This window comes from Caretta caretta, chromosome 8 (genome assembly GCF_965140235.1).
Source record: "Caretta caretta isolate rCarCar2 chromosome 8, rCarCar1.hap1, whole genome shotgun sequence".
Lineage (NCBI taxonomy): Eukaryota > Metazoa > Chordata > Testudines > Cheloniidae > Caretta > Caretta caretta.
This window is the reverse complement of record NC_134213.1, coordinates 28,360,698-28,372,969: the sequence shown is the minus strand read 5'-3', so window position 1 is coordinate 28,372,969 and position 12,272 is coordinate 28,360,698. Positions and strand designations below refer to the sequence as shown.

The window sequence follows — 12,272 nt, the reverse complement described above, 5'->3', positions numbered from 1 at the left end:
GTGGAATTATGTACAAAAAAACTGCATTCAAAAATAAAACAATGTAAAACTTTAGAGCCTACAAGTCCACTCAGTCCTACTTCAGCCAATTGCTCAGCCAAACAAGTTTGCTTACCATTTGCAGGAGATAATGCTGCCCACTTCTTGTTTACCATGTCACCTGAAAGTGAGAACATGCATGGCATGGCACTGTTGTAGCTGGCGTCACAATATATTTACACACCAGATACGCTAAATAGTCATATGTCCCTTCAAGCTTCAACCACTATTCCAGAGGACATGCATCCATGCTGATGATGGGTTTTGCTCGATAACGATACAAAGCAGAGTGGACCGACACATGTTCATTTTCATCATCTGAGTCAGATGCCACCAGCAGAAGGTTGATTTTCTTTTTTTTCGGTTGTTCAGGTTCTGTAGTTTCAGCACTGGAGTGTTGCTCTTTTAAGTCTTCTGAAAGCATGCTCCACACCTCGTCCCTCTCAGATTTAGGAAGGCGCTTCAGAGTCTTAAACCTTGGGTCGAGTACTCTAGCTATTTTTTGAAATCTAACATTGGTACCCTCTTTGCATTTTGTCAAATTTGCTGTGAAAATGTTCTTAAAATCAATATGTGCTGAGTCATCATCTGAGACTGCTATAACATGAAATATATGGCAGAATGCAGGAAAAACAGAACAGGAGACATACAATTCTCCCCCAAGGAGTTCAGTCACAAATTTAATTAACACACTTTTTTTTTTTAAACGAGCATCATCAGCATGGAAGCATGTCCTCTGGAATGGTGGCTGAAGCGTGAGCTGTAGCTCACGAAAGCTCATGCTCAAATAAATTGGTTAGTCTCTAAGGTGCCACAAGTACTCCTTTTCTTTTTGCTTCATTTGTGAGTTACACTTTCACAATAAAGAGATTGTGCTACAGTACTTGTATGAGGTGAATTGAAAAATACTATTTATTTTGTTTATCATTTTTACAGTGCAAATATTTGTAATAAAAATTAATATAAAGTGAGCACTGTGCACTTTGTATTCTGTGGTGTAATAGAAATCAATGTATTTGAAAATGTAGAAAAACAGACAAAATATTTAATAAATTTCAATTGGTATGCTATTGGTATGTTTAACAATGCGATTAATAGCAATTAATTCTTTTAACCGCAACTAATTGTTTGAGTTCTTCGCTTGAGTTAACTGCAACTAATCGACAGCCCTAATAATAATAATTAGCTAGACAATTGGTACCTATTTACTGATTCCATACTATCAAGAACAGTGAAGCACCATTATACTTCAGTTCAACATTCAGTTAAAATTATGTGGGGAAATCAAGAATTTTGCTGTCATTTATCAGAAAATCCTTCATAACGGACATACTTCCTAAGTACTGTACATTTCATTCATGTGAAATGAATATACAAAAGACCTTTTTAATCCACTCATTGTCAAAGTAATGGGGAAAATACAATTACATTCCTTCCACTGCCCTGAGTGATTTTCTTATGATTTCCTCAGTCCTGGAAGGACTTTTAAAAAATAAATCTGTATCATATGAAAAAAACAGAATACAGTATTTTAAGTCACACTTTTGTATCAGTCAATTATCCATCTGCGGTCCTAGCTATTCTAGTGAAGAGTTACCTAAGTAAACAATTTGTTCAGTTCTCACTGCTCTAAAACCAACGTATTTCAGTATTTTCATTACACCTAAAATCGGATACATGGGATCTTTAATGTTTTCTCAAGTTATTTCATTACACTATCCTTATATGCAGAAATACTAAGACTGAATTAACCTCAGAGGTAAACCAGAGTGGATCTTTAAAATACTATTCATCCACAGATATTTTCTGCTTCAGCTATCTGTAGTTACCACTGGCCCGATCCCAATTTAACCATGAATATCCAACTTGAGCAAAGCACTTCTAGAAGGGTGAGATATTGTGGTTATGACAGAAGTCTGAAAATCAAGAGATCAGTGTTGTGTTCCTGAGTCTGCTACACATTTCCCAGGAAACATTGGGAAAATCACTTCACTTCTATGTGCCCTAATTTCCCCATCTGCTGTTACTTCCCTCCCGCACAGAGAAGTTCAGTTAATTAATGCTTGTGAAGTACTTTAAGATCTGAGGATGGAGGTATTATTATATTAATAATAAAAAAGAGAAACAAAGGTGCAATGGGATATATGGTAGGATTTTTAAAAGAAGAATAAGGGAGTTAGGCACTCAAATCCAGTTGAGAGTCAATGGAAATTGGAAACCTAACTTCCTTAGGCTCCTTTGGAAAGCCCAGCCAAAGAGGCTTAAGCCAAATTCTATAGCTCTCTCCGGAGGCATGAAGTCCTGAAACACAGCAAATAGGTGAGAGCCAGAAACAGAGTTTAAAGTAGCTCGCTGCTTGAAAGCACCAGGTGAAAGGGGACTGATGACAGGAATAATCATAATTACCTTTCAGTTGCATCTCTACTCTTTTCTCATCCTATTCTCCTCCTTTAGGGCTCAGTCTTCAGGGTGCTGAGAATGGTGTCCCTGCTCCAGAAAAGCACATAAGGATAGAGTTCTCAGCACCTTGAAATATCAAGCCCTTAAAACATGCATGATAAAAAAGAATGTATTTGTTATAGAAATAACTGTATGTATCAGTCAGGTAAAATACAGGTAAAATTGTGCAAGTAATAAACTATACTCCTAAGCTGACAGTTTCTTTCAAAGAATCTTTGGAAGGATTGAGACCCCTATTCTACAGATATGTTCCTATGACACTCTAAACAAATAACTTTTTAAAATCCTTCAGCAGTGGGATTCTTTATTAAACAGATAAGAAATGTGCCACAATGGGTATGTCTGGGAAAATCTATTAGTCTCTCTTTATTTCTTACTGAACATCTGCCAAAGTAACTAAAGTAGCACAAGTAACTGTCTCTGTCAAAGAGGTGGGGGACAAAGCAAGCACAGAATTTTGGGGGTGAGGGAGGGGGAATGCTGAAGCACAGCTTACTATCCAAAGGTAAAAAGAAATAGAAATACTATGTTATTGCATGAAACGGAGTCAACAATAATACATATACCTACAGGTTGAGGACTAATTATTAAAAATCAACATGAGATTCCACTCTGTGGTTCTGTTCCATTTTCTATCGTGTATACTAAAAAGCCAACAATATGCCATGCCTAAGAAACATCCTTTTATCCAATTTTTAAAGTCAGTATTCAACTTAGATGGTAAGTCATTTCTCCTGATCATGTTTTGTAAAGGTTGTACTTGCCAAAGGCTTAATACAACTGTGGGAGACAGTACAGAAAGGATCAATAAAGCAGTATTACCCTTTGTAATAGTAAATCTCTGCAGGACAATCTGGCTTAACTCTGTTGTCTGTGCTAACGTTCCATACTTTCCCACTGGGAGAGTGGGCTAAAACATAGTAATGGACTAACAAGCCGAGGAGAGGTGTGAAAAAAATCCTCTCTCTTTTCTTGTTCTTCAGTTGCTTCTTTTTACAGAAGCTAAAGAAAATATGTCTCTCTTAAGATAGAGGGTTTAAATCACTAAGACAAATATATGCTAAAAAAAAGCCCTGCAACACAAGTCCTGGTTTCATCACATACAGTAGATGCAATAAGTTGTGACTTCAATATTAACAATGAGGTTGCAGAGAAGAAAGGGTTTATGTATTATTTCTTACTGTTTACTGAGTGACAACACTGCTTGATGTACACATATGTAAGGATGAAGTTTTCATGTTTCAGTACAGAGAAAACCATATGGATACATGCAGCTAGTATATCATTGTGCTGGGGCAAGTTTGGAGTGGTACAGGACTCTTACAGACTGCACTGATAAAAGGCTTTGCAGAATAAGTGCCTGACTTCAAGGAGAGAAGGGTTGAGTATCTACTTGTGTAATGAGGAGGAACTTGAAGAAAGAGAGGAGATATTTTGGTGCACACAGAGTAGAAAACTGCTCCAAGTGTAAGGGGTAGCATGGAAAAAGTCACAGACACTGGAGTGGGCAGAACATAAAGGGGAGGCTGGAACAAAGTCAGCAACCGGAGGAATAAGAAAAATGAGAGATGAAATGTGAGGCGCAAGACTGTGTGTAGCATTAGGGTGAAAACAGGAACCTTAAACTTGAGGCAGAAGGTAAAGCAGAGTTGGGATACAAAAAAGTGGGGGTAACATAATCAGCGCAGCAGGAGAGCAATATGCATTTAAGATACACGCATACATTTATCGTTTGTCATCAAGTTACATCATAAAGCATTAATGTGCTTAGTTAGAAATCCTTGCGGGTTTCGGGGCAGTTGTTTAATAGTGCTCATATTATTTACCAAATTGAGCAGCGATATAGATATAGATATATTACATAATTAAATTCGTGTGTCCTTGACATTTTAAGCATGCTAGGAAAGATTATAGCTTTTAAAGCTGAATGACTGTAAAGGCTTTTCCTCTTTCTCCCCTTGATATGGATACATAACTTTCAGTAAGGTTAATAGGAGTTACACACACACTGAGAGGAGACTAAACCATCAAATGGTTCATTTGCCACATCAGGGACAATGCTAATCTATTATATAGTTATTTCCCCCCCCCTTTAATAACATGTGCATTAAGATTTGATTTTAGTTTTATTAAAAAGTATCTCAGTTTATTCTACAGCTCTTGTAATTGAATGATCTAATAATAACAATCCTTTGCACATCTATAGCAGCTTTCATCTGAGGATCTAAAAGTGCTTTATAAACATTAATTAAATCTCATAGCACTCCTGGGGGGCAGCTAAGTATTATACTCATTTTCATTTGGTTAAATTTGAGATGCCAAAAATTTAAATGACTTGCCTAATGACACATAACAAGGCCCCGATCCTGCAAACACATATGTGAGTAGCTTTACTTTTCAATGGAACTACTCAGGAAAGAAAGCTAAGCATGTGCAAAGGTGCTTGCAGGATCAGGGCCCAAGTCAGGAGCACAGCCAGGAAGAGGACTCGGTCCTTGGCTCAGAGCACTATACAGCCATATTAATACATTGGGATATTTTTTGTAATAAACTAAAATTACATCACTTTACTAATATGAAAACTGCCATAGATGGGGCTACCAAAGCACTAAAATTCCATTGGGAAAACTATGCAAAAAGTTGATTCATATTTTACATTCTGAATTCAAAAAAACCCCTTGCAAATGAAGGGCCTGATCCAGCATTTATAAACTCTCACTCAGCTCATTTGGAGTTTGGGGTACATAAGAAATGTTGGATCAGTCTTTAAAATGTTGCGGACCAATGGAGAATGAAGTGTGGGGTGCAGAAATTTGTGTGTGTTGGGGGGGAGCATAAAATGTTGGTGTGATAGAAAAAATTCGAAATTATGGCTGCAGGTGGACCCACAGACGGAAAATATTGACCAAAGATGGAGACAAAACTCCAATTGTCTGAGTAGAATGGAACAGAGAATGGGAACTGATTAATTGGGGGATGCAGAGGCCAGAAAGTTATTGAATCTGGGAATTGGGGTAGGGGGTGTTTGACAGAGCTGTTGTTCCTTCATGTCCCTTTTCCCGTTTTTCTCTCTCCCACTCCTTCTCTGTCTCCCCTGCCACCTGGTTTGTCTGGGTCTCCTCTCCTACTTATGTCTTTCTCTTTCTGAGTATGCAAATTTATGCAACATGTTAATGATGCAAGATAATGCAAAATAAAAATCTACTGGTTTTGCTTCAAGATTGTTGGCAAGCCTGTCCAGGTGCCATAAGCAAAAAGCACATAGGGAGGACTTGGAGCATCACTTTTTACCCAGACTGTCCCTTTACCCACAACAAGGAAACTCTCATCAACCTTTAATTGTACTGAGCCAGGCTTCGCAGCATGTGTCAATTAAACAGCTCAACGCTAAACATGTTAGTTCAGTTATTTGTCAAATCCTTTTCTGAAATATTTTGCTCCCATTAGTTCTGTGTTCAGCTGCTCTCTCAACCTTCCCTTATTTGCAAGATACTAAATCACAGTTGTCTATAATCAAAGCCGCCTCTGGACATCTTTATCAAGTTTCTTCCAGCAGTGACCTGCTGACACCAGATGTGACTTCAGAATTGTGAGCCTTTTTCCCCTCCCTGTAAAACAGGATTATTTTCTTCCCTTTGGCCTCTTATAGCAGATTCCACAAACTGTTGCCAACAGTATGGTACCAAGTACTGCTATGCTCAGAGAAAGCTCTAAAGAAGTGAAAATGACGAAAGTTGCTCTTTGGCTCGATTGACTGCATGCAAATGGATGGGGTGATCAGTTTAAGAAAATAAATCACAGATTATCCCCATAATATGGTATTCAGTTTTAACTAATCATAAGTGCAATTCAAAATCTGGGCATTATCTATTCTGGAGGGCAATTCTCAGGAATGATTAATTTTTACATCTAAATTATCATTTCCACAAACTTTTATATAACTTTCCAGTGTAAAATAAACACAAATTAATACTTTTGTTAAGAGGACCTTAAAATCACTATGTCATACAAAGAGAGCAACCAAGTCAATATGCAAGCTTATCTGATACTGAATAAGCTTACTGCCCTAACCTTTAAAAATGTAACAATTTTCTACAGTGCATGGCCATGAATCTGAATAGTGTATGAATCTTTAAACTAACCTTTCTTGTCTGAAAAAAGCAAGGCTATGTCTACACTGCACAGCTTTTAGCGACATAGCTAAAAACAGTCTGTTTATTTGTTTTCGCACGCAGCAATCCTTTAAAATTTGTTAGCAGGTGCCTTACTAAAAATATTTACTATAAAAGGAAGATCTTGGGAGGTTAGATTGATTAATGAAATGAATGTAATGAAATGGAAATGGAATAATGAGTGAGTGAAACACTCAGGATAAACAAGTGTAATTAAATCTAAAAATGTAAATGTTATTAATAGGGCTGTCAAGCGATTTTAAAAAAATTATTCGCACGATTAATCGCCCTGTTAAACAATAATAGAATACCATTAATTTAAATATTTTTGGATGTTTTCTACATTTTCAAATATATTGATTTAAATTACAACACAGAATACAAAGTGCACAGTGCTCACTTTATATTTATTTTTATTACAAATATTTTCACACTAAAAAACAAAAGAAATAGTATTTTTCAATTAATCTTATACAAATACTATAGTGCAATCTTTTTATCATGAAAGTATAACTTACAAATGTGGAATTATGTAAAAAACTCCTGCGTTCAAAAATAAAACAATGTAAAATTTTAGCACCTGCAAGTCCACTCAGTCCTAGTTCAGCCAATCGCTCAGTCAACTCAGTCCTACTTCAGACATGTTTATCATTTGCAGGAGATAATGCTGCTTGCTTCTTGTTTACAATGTCACCTGAAAGTGAGAACAGGTATGGCATAGCAGTGTTATAACTGGTGTCACAATATAGATACATGTCAATGCCCTAAAGATTCCTATGTCCCTTCATGCTGCAACCACCATTCTAGAGGACATGCATCCATGCTGACAGGCTCGATAACGATCCAAAGCAGAGCGGACCAGTGCATGTTCATTTTCATCATCTGAGTCAGATGCCACCAGCAGAAGGTTGATTTTCTTTTTTGGTTGTTCAGTTCTGTAGTTTCCGCATCTGAGTGTTGCTCTTTTAAGTCTTCTGAAAGCATGCTCCACACCTCGTCCCTCTCAGATTTAGGAAGGCACTTCAGAGTCTTAAATCTTGGGTCGAGTGCTGTAGCTATTTTTAGAAATTTCACATTGGTACCCTCTTTGCATTTTGTCAAATCTGCTGTAAAAGTGTTCTTAAAATGAACATGTGCTGGGCCATCATCTGAGATTCCTATGACATGAAATATAAGGCCAGTAAAACAGAACAGGAGACATACAATTCTCCCCCAAGAAGGTCAGTCACAAATTTAATTAACGCATTATTTTTTTAATGAGCATCATCAGCATGGAAGCATGTCCTCTGGAATGGTGGCCGAAGAATGAAGGGGCATACGAATGTTTAGGATATCTGACACATAAATACATTGCAACGCCAGCTACAAAAGTGCCATGTGAATGCCTGTTCTCACTTTCAGCTGACATTGTGAACAAGAAGCGAGCAGCATTATCTCCTGCAAATTTTAACCAAAATTATTTGTCTGAGTGATTGGCTGAAGTAGGATTGAGTGGACATGTAGGCGCTAAAGTTTTACATGGTTTTATTTTTGAATCCAGTTATTTTTTGTACATAATTCTACATTTGTAAGTTCAACTTTCATGATTTGTATTAGGTGAATTGAAAAATACTATCTCCTTTGTTTTTTACAGTGCTAATATTTGTAATCAAAAATAAATATAAAGTGAGCATTGTACACTTTGTATTCTGTGTTGTAATTGACATCAATGTATTTGAAAATATAGAAAACATCCAAAAATATTTAATACATTTCAATTGGTATTCTATTGTTTAACAGTGTGATTAATCGTGATTATTCTTTTAAATTGTGATTAATTATTTTTAGTTAATCGCGTGAGTTAACTGCAATTAATTGACAGCACTAGTTGTATAATTAATTAATATAAATTAATTATACATATTACATCACTTTATTTAAGTCAATAACATAGGGCAAGATGGTGATTTTTGTCCACCCTTCCTCAGCAGTAAATACTTTTTGATTTCTCTTCTTCCATGTTTATCTAAATTCCTTTGCAATGTAACAGATACTGTCAGTATTCTTTTTGATCTTTCTAGGCTGTTGTGTAGTTTTGATCATATGGGTTCCAATGTGGGGTGGTCGGTGACAACGAGGGGTATGGGTCAGAGGGGGGGTTATTTCAGTAGTGAAGCAGGTTCTCTCTGTGTATTTGGCACCAGTACCCACCACAAGGATACGACACAATACCTGAACATCATCAATTTATCAAGACTACCCCCCACTGGAGCTTAAGTATCGGTACTCTTTAAGGCAGGGGTTCTCAACCTTTTTCTTTCTGAGGCCCCCTGAGCATGCTATAAAACCTCCACGACTCACTTGTGTCACAACTGATTTTCTCCATATAAAAGACCGGGCCGACGTTAGGGAGTAAGAAACAGGGAAATTGCTTGGGGCCCCGTGCCACAGGGGGCCCCATGCCACAGGGAACCCCATGAAGCTAAGCTGCTCAGGCTTCGGCTTCAGCCTCAGGTGGTGGGGCTCGGGGCCTCGGGTTTCAGCCCATGTGGCAGGGCTTCGGCTTTCTGCCCTGGGCCCCAGTGAGTCTGAGGGTGGCCCCTGCTTGATGGACCCCCTGAAACTTGCTCGTGGCCCCCCGGGGGCCCAGGACTTCTAGTTGAAAAGGCACTGCTTTAAGGGACTAAACTTCTGCCACACCACAGAACCTGATACCAGACTAACATGTGGAAACCTAGAAGAATTCTTCCTCCATCTCCAACTCGAAGAATTCTTTCACAACAATGATGACACCACTCACAATTAGCATGCCCCCACCAATGATCACAAGAAAAAGACTCATCTGACAGAACACCAAATAGCAGAGAAAGCCACACTCTTGATCATTAAATTGATTGGTTCAGGAAAAAAAATTGACTGGAAATCCTTAACAAACATCATATCCACCATAATCTCTCCACATCATCAAACTCATCCATTTCATTCTCACCCATAACAATTTTACATTCAAAAACAAACATTTTGTTTAAACCATGGGAACAGCCCTGGGTACTAGGATGACTCCCCAGAGTGTCAACCTCTTCACAGTCACCTTGAAAAAGAATTTCTGGACAAACAGAGCACAAAACTAATGAGATACCTGAGATATATTGTTGATAGTTTCATCCTCTGGTCAGACGACTTAAACTCATTTACAGATTTCCATCACAACCTCTGTCAACACCACATGTCCATTAAACTCTCTCTGGAACACTGCCACACTAGCCAACTTCCTGGACACCACAATCAATTTGAACAATGGAACCCTACAGATAACCATATACAAGAAACCTTCGGATCACCACACCTATCTGCATAGATCCAGTAACCACCCCAGACACACCAAGAAATCTGTTATCTGCAGCCAGGCACTCAGGTACCACAGAATATGCTCCGAGGACAAAGTCTGGAATATACATCTGAACACACTTAAAAACCCCTTCACCAAACAGAGACACTCCACCAGAGAAGTAGATCACATCGTGGAATGGACCACCTAAATAAACCTAAGAGAACCTGCTTCAATACAGAAATGAAACCCCCTCCAATCACACATCCATCATTCATCACCTACCACCCCATACTGGAATCCATTCAGGGTTTCATCAAACAACTACAACCCATACTGATGGGGACCCTATCCTGAAAGAAATTTTCCAGAACCCCCACTTCTGGCCTTTCAACAACCCCTCAACCTCTCAAAGCTCATCATCAGAAGCAAGTTCTCCACAGACCTGGACACATCATCTCCAAGTGACAACAGACTCTGCCAGAACAACAGATGCAAAAACTGCAGACATACCTCCATAACTACAATGATCAACAACCCCATCACATATCTTTCAAGATCCATGCATCCTACACATGCCTATCACAACATGTGTTCCATTGCATCCTTCAGTGCACTAAATGCCCCAATAACAACTAGGTGGGTGAAACCAGACAATTACTACGCTCTTGAATGAATTCACATAGGAAAATTATAAAAGACCAAAACACCAAATCACCTGTGAGTGAACACTTTCCACAAAGCGATCACTCTGTATGTGACCTATCAGTCCTCATCCTCAAGGGAAATCTGCACAAAAATCTTTCAAAAGATGAGCCTAGGAGTTTAAATTCATTACTCTGCTAGACACTAAAAATTATGGACTTAACAAAGACACTGGTTTATGCTTATTACAACAATCTGTGACTCACTCACTCCCTATTTTTGTCCGATGAGTGCTTAGGTGTTAACAGACCACTCTACTTTGAATGGCCCTTTACAAAAGTTTTAAGTACTTATGCTAAACAACCTGTTCCACCTTGCATTATGCTGGGATGCTGGAAGTTCCTTTCCCGGATCTTGAAGAAGAGCTCTGGGTAGTTTCAAAAGCTTGTCTCTCTCACCAACAGAAACTGATCCAATAAAAGATATTACCTCACCCACCTTGTCTCGCTAATATCCTGGGACCAACACAGCTAGAACTACACATACACTGCATACTATTAAAGTTTGTGAGCCAAATTCATTTATTCCACATCCAATGAATCAATCGGGTTGCACTGGGCATGAGTCAGCACATAATTTTGTCCCTCTGTAGAACAAGTGCAAAATCATATGATAGGAGCTGCTTGCATTGTAAAATACATCCGGTGAGGTTGATAACTACATAATACAGTTTATCTGAAGGTTTTTAGAGTTAGTGATGTGGAATATATTTATTTCAGACATAACTAATAATAAGGATCAATTTTACCCTTACTTGGAAATAGTGATTGTGAAAGAAAAATAATTTCCCAATCCTTAATAAACATAAGATGTCTCAGACAAATTTCAGCAAAAAAGTGTTTAACATCCATCATAGCTTTTTGAAGCAAAATTGGATTCCACTTTATCAGAAAACTTTCAAATGCAATATTACTTTCCTGTATATACACAGCCTGCAACTTACCTAGGGCACTATTTATCATTCAGACAACTTAAGTACAACCAAAAAAAAAATCACCTTGAGACAAAATTCTCTCTTGGGAAACTCAAAACTATATTAAAATGATAAGCAGCAAGGTTTCACTTTTCCTTCCTTAACTTTAGGAGACATGTTTTATGTATACTTAAAAAAAATCAAGGTTCAAATATGCTCCTGGTCATAACAATCATCTTTGGCATCTCCAGCCCAGCCAAGTTTATTCATTATTAAAATGGCATTAAAACGTCAAGATGAAAAGAAGTTAAAATATTCAGTCCTCACAAGGACCCTCTGCACAGATAATCTAATCCATTCGGGACCCCCAAAAGTGCAGGTCAGGTGCTTAATACCCAAATCAATGACTGCTGAAAATGGACCAAGTGTTTCCTCATTCTGCTGTTCACTCTCTCTAATGGTACTTTCCCAACTCTCCTGCTCAGCACATACTGTGGATAACAGTTTTTCAATGAGTAAAAGGTGCACACCTGTATAATGTCATACAGGTAAGTGAATCTGTATTTTTGAACCATTTTACCAGTATCTATACAGTGTGTGTGTGTGTGAGAGAGAGAGAGAGAACGGAGAAAACCTCCACTTTAATCCCACATAGGTATCAAAGAAAACGCAATGA

The 12,272-nt window shown here is 38.0% G+C and overlaps 1 protein-coding gene across 2 annotated transcripts in view; it reads right to left on the bottom strand.

The window, feature by feature from the left end:
• TENM2 (teneurin transmembrane protein 2) overlaps positions 1 to 12,272 on the bottom strand; it is a 2,093,216-nt gene that overhangs the window by 912,655 nt on the left and 1,168,289 nt on the right. Inside the window, exon 8 of one of the 2 annotated variants that reach the window (XM_048860042.2) lies at positions 2,446 to 2,529. The exons of the other annotated variant lie outside the window; for it this stretch is intronic. The gene's annotated coding sequence lies outside the window, so the exon portion shown is untranslated. The remainder of the gene's footprint in view (positions 1 to 2,445; positions 2,530 to 12,272) is intronic. 2 annotated transcript variants of the gene reach the window in all.